General features: G+C 39.5%; 1 long non-coding RNA gene and 1 pseudogene across 1 annotated transcript; one reads left to right on the top strand and one right to left on the bottom strand.

The window, feature by feature from the left end:
* The first annotated feature begins 425 nt into the window (after positions 1 to 425).
* LOC120156533 lies at positions 426 to 1,466 on the top strand. The gene is made up of 3 exons (XR_005519071.1): positions 426 to 496; positions 579 to 640; positions 1,415 to 1,466. It is a non-coding gene; the product is annotated as an uncharacterized LOC120156533 (long non-coding RNA).
* Positions 1,467 to 3,718: 2,252 nt separating this feature from the next.
* LOC120156535 lies at positions 3,719 to 5,053 on the bottom strand (annotated as a pseudogene).
* Between the last annotated feature and the right edge of the window lie 3,320 nt (positions 5,054 to 8,373).

Genomic DNA, 8,373 nt, shown 5'->3' with positions numbered 1-8,373 from the left:
GTGGAATATGGTTGTGGCTATAGCATTTTGAAATTTGTTTTGATGGTAATGGTAGAAACTAGATGCTATAGATTTCTACGTAACCTTGCTCTGATACTTGAACCAATATTTAAGGCCTAAGCTCTAGATGTGAAGAATATGTGACATTCTAGTAGTTGTGTGTTAACGCAATAAATTTATTGTTATAACCATGAATGTGAGGCTGTAGAACGAACCAAACTTTGTTAATGGCTTGCATTTGATTCTATAAATTCTTGTTGAACTTCTACTAGTTAAGTGAACCAAACATTAACGTTCTATCTTGCACTTGACAATTTTTCTAGTTGCTATATTTGCTAGTTAAACAAACTTGAACAATCATTTAGGACCCCTCTAAAATGCTTAGTTGTTTGCTTTCTCTTGTTACAGCTGCAGAGGAGTTGATACACTTGAAGAGTGAAAATGACAAATTAAATGCTGAAGTTAATGAGTTGAGAAGTGAAGTGGCCTCTGTAATGTAAGTATTTTTAATTCAATTTGGCCTTTACACGTTGCCAGAGTCTACTTTCTTGAACTTTTGCACAAATGTAATAATGCAGGTCCAGCAAGGACAAGCAATGTGCAGACTACCAAAAGCTTTTGATTGAAGAGAGCCAGAAGTGTAAGTAGTAATCAGTTGTTGATTGCATCTCTTTCTTTCAATGTAGAATATATCGCTTTGTCTTTGTTGAATATGCTATTGCAAGGAAACTAGACACAAACTGATGCTGGTGTTAGGTCTGCTGGCTAAGAACAAGAAAATGACAATATTTGGTATCAGTTTACATGACTAAAGAACTCAGCATTATGCTTTTGGTTAAAGAACTGGATTTCTATGCTCAAGTTTTTGTCTGAGTAAAAATGAATTTAGGTTTTACATGTCATTGCCTTTGAAGTTGGTAGTTAGTTCTTGTATTGTTGAGGCTTGCACCTGTCCAAAATGCATGGAACAAAAACTGTATGCTTAATTCTTAGATGGACTGGAAGAAGGTAACTGCGCATGTTGATTTGTTTTCAGTATTGCTATATATTTCTTAACTCAGCATGGTTAATAATAGATCTCTCGCTTTTTCCCCCTCTTGCTATAACTTTAAAAGGTTAAATCATAATTTTGACATTATGATGGTTATCATGGTGGTGATCAGATTGCATATTCACAATTTTCTACTCTCCACATCTTCCATTTTGACATTTATACAAAGTCAATTATTGTTTGAACACCTCAATCACTAACTAGACATATATGAAGTCGAAAGTGGATTATCTTAATTTGGACGTGGTGTCTTTGAAAACATAATAAGATAAATGTGTAGACTTGCCTTTGTTGGATGTTTAACTTTCTAGTGTCAAGCATGTGTATAGCCCTTTTTTAACGGAATGCTAAAATTTATGACAGATAAAGCACTTTCTGAAGAAGTTACGAGGCTGCAAATCATCAAGAGGGACATTTTAAGGGTGACAATAGAGATAATATACCAACTGTCTCTCCTAGAAGTGAACAAGTTGTGGCGGAAAGGGTTTCTGCTAACAACACTAGAATGATGACAAGAAAGCGTAGCAGGAAATCAGCTGCTGAGACCAAGATAGCATCGTTACTCCTGATTCAGCTAATGGTAAAGTTACCACATCATGTGCTTTGACAGAAGACCTTCCTGAGAAAGCTTTGTCCTATGAGGCTCTTTCACATGTTCGCTGGTAATTCTCAATTAATCATCTGTTTACTCACAGATGTGAGTTTCTACATCTTTACTAACTATTTGGATGATTATGCAGCCAGAATGCTGTAAAGGCAGTATAAGTGAAAATGCCACTGATCGTGGAACTTGTCTGCTTCAAGCTCTTATCGAGTGCTTAGTGGTATGAAATATCCACCGTTAACCAAACTGAAGGACTATGCATTTCAGCTCTGCATCAATCAAGCGGTAATTCTTAACTTGAGAATCATAGTAATCTCATTAAATTCAGTATTTCCATCTTTCATTTCTAGTTCCAGGTATTTCCCCCTTAAAGTTGGTATGTTGTTGATTTGTTAAGTGGTAACATCTGTAATGTGATTTAAGATCAGAAAATTTTGAAGATTATTTCTGCGAACCGCATTGATATAAAGCAATTGCAGAAATAAAGTCTGTTTCACTTAAAATGGTTGGATTTATAGAATATGAGGTCCAACCTTCAACCCTTTTATCTGAAGTTTTTTTTTAATGTTTTCTGTGAAGTATCAATTTTTGACATTTGAGTTCGACATCTTTGGACATGGATAGGGACTATAGTCGTATAAAAAGCATGAGAAAGAAATTAAGCATACATGAATATAGATTTTAATAAATACATCCACAAGTACTTGGTGTTTCTGATAGTCACACCTATTGAAGAACTAGCTGTTGCGTACAAGAAATGACTTTCATTATTTGACGCTGGATAAATGAACAGGTTACTCATTCAGCCTAACTGGATAAACAAAAGAGGCGGGGAGGAAGCTGAGTTGGTGTACCGGGTATCGTCGTTAGGGACATTTGAGAGGGTGGCGCCAGAGTGGATGAGGGATGTCATTATGTTCAGCACAAATATGTGCCCCATTTTCTTCGAGAGATTAACTCGTGTAATCAAATTGCATTGCTAGCTGGCAAGCTTTTCTCTCCTTGGTCTTTGAACCAACGTGAAGAACATATGTATAACATTGGTGATAAAAACAGTTATCGTATTATTACCGACTAAACCTATTGACAAGTTTTTGCATGTCAGTAACTAAATTGATTATTCTAGGCATTTACCATTCAAAATTGCAGGATTGCTGATTACTAATTATTGTTTCTTAATTACTAAATTGATTATTTCCTTGTTTGGAACTTGAATTTTGAGATTTTAACTAAAAATTAAAATGATGTCGTTTTGGTCATTAACTAAGTAATGCGATTGATTTTTGTTTTTCTTGTTTCTGTGTATCTATTGTTTTTTGTTTTTTTACTAAATTAGAGTCACATCCTCACCACTTTAGAATCTCTTTTTACAAGTTAATTTTTGAACTTTGTGTTTTGTTCACTTCAGGCATCTGACTGTAACTTCTTTCAAATTATTTTTAGGGTTTAGGGTAAAGGTTGTTCTCCGTCTTTTATGATCTAATTATTAATTTATTATCAAATCAAGCAACCTCGGTGGTTCGAGCACAAAATGTCAGTTGTGAACGTTTAATGTTAAAATTGAGAGTTATCTTTGAGAGTTATCTTTAAACAATAGTGTTTTACTTATCACATATTAATCAAAATAAAAATAATTAATTTTTTATTTGGGCTCCATTTAGGCCTAAGTGCAATGAGACCGATATAATAATATTATACATTTAACTTAACTAATAATTACGGTTAAATACATTTGACCTTATAATCTAATGATTTTAATATTAATTAGATATATCAATATATAGTTTCAAATTATCAATGGAATGAACACTTGATCGAACAACTCATGTCATTGACGAAGAAGGCTTGATGCTAAAAGAAGCCAGTTTGCAGCAGAGTATAAGTTGCATAGAAATAATATAACACGGAATCATGTGTGGGTTTAAATCCGTATGATCACATACCTCATTACTCTTTTTCATTTAGACATGCAGAGATAGCTAAATAAGCACTGTACATTGCATTCCAAAGTTAAAAAACCTTTAACCATTTCATTCCAGGGACTGAAACTTCTAGTTTTTTTTACCATACTTTACTTCCTACACCTCCAAGCCGATACCGAAAACAGCCGTCGACCTTGCCAGCAAATTCCGACCCAACCGTTCTCCTCCTTTATTTTATACCCATCACAGTTATACCCCTGCAGCAATCTCCTCGCGTGCAACATGCCATAGTAACTCAGAGGGACGTTTCCTAAACCGGCCAAATCAAGCCTTTGTATCCACTTTTCGAGCTTTTCATGTCTCTCCTTCCTCTCCTCCCTCGCAAGCTATTATGTCTTTATTTCCTCTCCGAATAGCATCTTTTTCACCTTGAGTCTCTCCGGAGATGTTCTCGAGACCGTGGACTCCGAACAATCGAACAATGCTGCATAAGAGTAAAGAGATTCTAATAGTATCTCCATTAGAGTCGATCCATTATGATTAGAATCTTGTTCTGTTACCACCATCATTTCGGTGACAAACCCCACAATGCATTTTGGAAGCTATCTACCTTCACCGAACCGGTCGAAGATAGCGGTGCCGGTGATGATGAAGCCGAATCGGGACTAGGACTATATCCATTAATTGTGTCTTTTTCAAGCAACTCTCATAATGTGCCCTGGTTCATCTGGAGTGTTCTTTGCAAGTGAACTCCATTCGAATTCTTCGATCCTAATGGTGATTTCTTTCGATGGAGTTCATCATCGGAGGCCAAAAACAAATGCAGCTGGAGAACAGAACTGATTGCAAGAGCCTCCCCGGTTTTAACTCGCAATTTTTCGACGTCGAGATTCTCTAATTTGCTAACAACCGGATTGAACTGGAACGGGAGGTCCAATTTCTCAGCTTCTTCAGTCAATCTATGAGCCATTTGATCCAACTTGTTTCTGTTGATGAATGCCAGTAATCCTCAAATGAGGCGGCCCTTCAGGCCTAGCACTCAAGGCTTGAATAAGCGCAAGCGCAACCCACGGCGCAGGCTCGACCGCATTAAGATAGATATATGAACCATTTCGCCTTCCATCGCCTCGTTCACGGCTTGGTTTGTACGCACAAAGGCCACCTTCAAGAAGGGGAACAACTGAAAGAACAGCTTCCGGACAATGATTTCTTCGGAAACCAAAGCTATCCTCGTGGAATTGAGGGCCATATGAAGACCAGGCCAGGCTTTGAGGATTCGATCAGCAAGTGCCTGCATAAAATATGGGCCATTCGCTGCATAAAATCACCGTCCGGCGATGCGAGTCGGGATATTTGCTTGAGTGCAATGTTGGCATTTTCAAGGCTACCATTTGCAACATGATTAGCACACGTGAGCAACAAATGGATCAAATATAAACCCCTTTCTTCACATTTCAATATTCTAAGCTCAGACATTTCAATGTCTACTGGTGGCGGTAGTAGAGAGAATTTGCTCTCCCTTCTCTCTAGGTTTCTTCTTCGAGTTGGGTCTTTGGTTGGTCTCAAAGGTTTCTTCCATGGTTTCTCATGGTCCCCCAGTTGTCGAGCTCCATTTTTGGAGCTCAAAACGGTTAAGGTTTCTTAAAATCCGGTTGTTTAGCTGTCAAAATCTTAGTTCATTAGGATTTGATTGCTATTCTAAATTCTTGAGTCATTCTCGTGTTCGTCTTCAGCAAAAGAGTTGAAGGTAAAAGCTTTTTTTGTATCATTGTAGTTTATCAATCATGTTTATGTCTTGCAGGATCTTCTTAAGGGAAGTTGCCGATGGAATGATGAAGAGAGGGGATGATAGCTTAGAGAACTTTCAAGATTGGATGGATGGAAGGTGGTTCTCGAGGAAGGAGATGAAGTGAGGTATAGGGATTGGGAATGGTCTGGAAGTATGAAAGTTATGGGAAAACTAGCTACAGATAAAGTTTTAGGGAGGAGTTCTGCCGGAAATTTCAGTCAGTTCAGATAAAGAGTTTGAAGAAGATGACTGGAGCCAGGCTCCCAAAAATAGTTGGGGTGTTGTTGGAGTGACTAGAGGATGCCACATGATTTCTACAGTTACTGTTCGGAATTATAATTAGGTTTCGGGGTGGTTCGGTTATGTTCAACAAGAAGTTAAGGGAGAAAGTGTGGTTTGGTTTGTGATTGAACTAAGTCACTATAGAAGAAATATTCAATCAAGGAAAATCTAGAAATGGGTGATTAAAGTGTCAAGTCAGAACCATCAAGTCTATGAGATTAGATTGGGAATGGGGATTTCATTGGAAATTCTCATTATAGAAATTTCTAAGAAGATCTTTGTATGACATGAGGTCTAGGCGTGGGGGAAGGATACTCTATCACTTACCTCAATAGAAAGAATGTTCAGCGGGGAGTCGTCTGTCAACACGGGGGACTGGGATATTTAATGTTCTGCTTGGTGCGGATAGCGGGTGTAATTGCAGGGGGCTATTCACGTGTTATACTGCTCGATGCAGATAGCAGGTGGGACTGGCAGGGAGCACGCATGGGAGGAAGGCCAGAGACAGACCTGGTAGAGGAAGTGGAAAATTGCGGCTGCTACAGTGCAGCCAGCTACTACGAACACTGTTCGGACAGACATAGTGCTGTAATTATATGAGATAATGGTTGTTTGGGGAAATGGTGCATTTATATTTATTTAATAGTAGTATCATTTTGGAGAGATTTTTAATAGCCTATGTGGAGTAGGCAAAGGGTGTAAGAGGAGAAGGTCACATCGGAGTGGCTATTGTCAAGAGGGTAAGGCTATCATTCGGGTATGGGATAAGAGACTAAGGGGAGAGAATAGGAAGAGATATCCTATTGATAAGATAGTACCTAGGGTGGGCAAGTGTTGTAAGTGGGGTGAAATCACATCGAGTTTCACATAGTAGTGTAGGTGGGGTTGCTTGTTGTGATAGGGGAAAAGATTAAGTGAAGGAAGGAAGTGTTGGTTTTCACATATTGTCAAAAAAAACCATTCAAACTTGTCTTTATTTCGAAGTGTACTTCTATTGCGTTGGCTATTAAAAAAGAGTGGAAGAGTGTTCTGTTGCTCTCGTCTTCAATTACTCATTTGTCTAGCATAATGTCGGAGGAGGTAGCGGATTTGATGAAGCACTTGAAATTCACTGAGGAGGAGTCGGAGGACATTTCTCCACCACGAGTCATTACTGAAGATGATGTGTGATGAAATGAATAAATGGATCATAGCGAGGATAATTGGCTACAAGAATTGATAGCGGTGTTGCGAGTCTTTCGATTGATTTGGGGCCATGCTAGACTCTTGGACTCATGCATTTTGAAGGATAATATGTTCCTCTTAAGTTCAAGACGCTATCAGATAAGCAGGCCATTTTGAAACGCACCCCTTGGAGTTTTGAAGAAACTCTTTGGCCATTGCCCACTTTGATCCTAATTTGAGTTTGGAAGAATTGATTTCCGGCCCCTTGGAGTGTGGGTGAGAATTTTTGAGCTCCCTTTGGGGTACATGAAAGTTGAGATAGCGGAGAAGATTGAAAATAGAATTGGGAACATTATTGCTACTGATACAAGATCTGGGAGAGGAAGAATGGGCGATTACCTTCATGTTAGGGTGGAGATTGACTGTCGAAACCGTTACGAGATGTGCTAAGATGGGAGTGCTCGCAATGGAGAACCGAGGAAGTGTTTGCTAAAGTACGAACGGCTGCCTTCATTTTACCAGGTGCGGCATTATTGGACATGTACTTACGGAATGTCCGGGATTCTCGGAGCAACTGCAGCAGCCTCTACAATTTGGGGAATGGCTTAGAGTGTCTCCTATCAAGAATCCTGTTGAAAGTAGCACCATAAGAAAGAAGGGATCTATGCTGAAGGGGACTATTGGAAAGTCATGACTAGCTCGACGAATAGTCCTCTCTCGGATCGGGGTACTAGGTCTCCCCTAGGAAGACCGTGGATGCCAGGATATGACTTGTTGCACTCGACCAGCTCCAACCGTGAGGATGATTCGAACCTGACCGACCCAACTGGTCCAGATAGCTCCCTCCCGTGAACATTCCTGGAGGTTTTCATTGCACGTAACCGATTGTTATTAGAGGAGCAACTATCGAAACAAGATACCAGCGTGAGGGCCGAGGTTGGTTCTTTTAGTTCGAGAAAAGAGGAAGAATGGGAGACGAGTAAGGGAAAGCGGAAATTAAGCGAGTCAATTGTCAAGTGCATATTTCGGACTCCACTTTGAACTCGAAAGTGGGGTACTAGTGAGGAGGAGGACCTAGTGAGATTCCGGAGGAATGTGCAGGGGATATTATTTTAATGGCGATGGCTGAGGCTCATCCTCGCCAGGAGCCCATGACGATAATATGTTGGAACTGTCGAGGGCTTGGGAACCCTGCGACAGTTTGGGAGCTTAGGAGAATGATCTCCGAAAAGGACCCGATGTTGGTTTTTGTTTTGAAACAAAGTTGCGAAAAAATAAAACGGAGGCTATTAGATTGGCTACAAAGAGTTTGGCTATTTTTCATGGGAAGATCGGAACACTGTGTAGGATTAATGATGTTTTGGAAGGAGGGTTTAGATGTTTCGCTCCAGAGTTTCTCTAATCTGCATTGATGTGGAGGTTTTTTGGAAGAAGAAAAAATTCTGGTTTATGGGGTTTTATGGGCGCAATGGGTGGCGGTATAAAAAGCACAACTGGGAGATGATTTCTCAATTGGCCTCTACTCTTCTCTTCCTTGGTTCTTGGGAGGTGATTAATGAAA

The sequence above is a fragment of the Hibiscus syriacus genome, unplaced genomic scaffold, assembly GCF_006381635.1.
Source record: "Hibiscus syriacus cultivar Baekdansim isolate YM2019G1 unplaced genomic scaffold, ASM638163v2 tig00111230_pilon, whole genome shotgun sequence".
NCBI classification, from domain to species: Eukaryota; Viridiplantae; Streptophyta; class Magnoliopsida; order Malvales; family Malvaceae; genus Hibiscus; species Hibiscus syriacus.
This window is presented reverse-complemented; position numbering and strand designations above follow the sequence as displayed.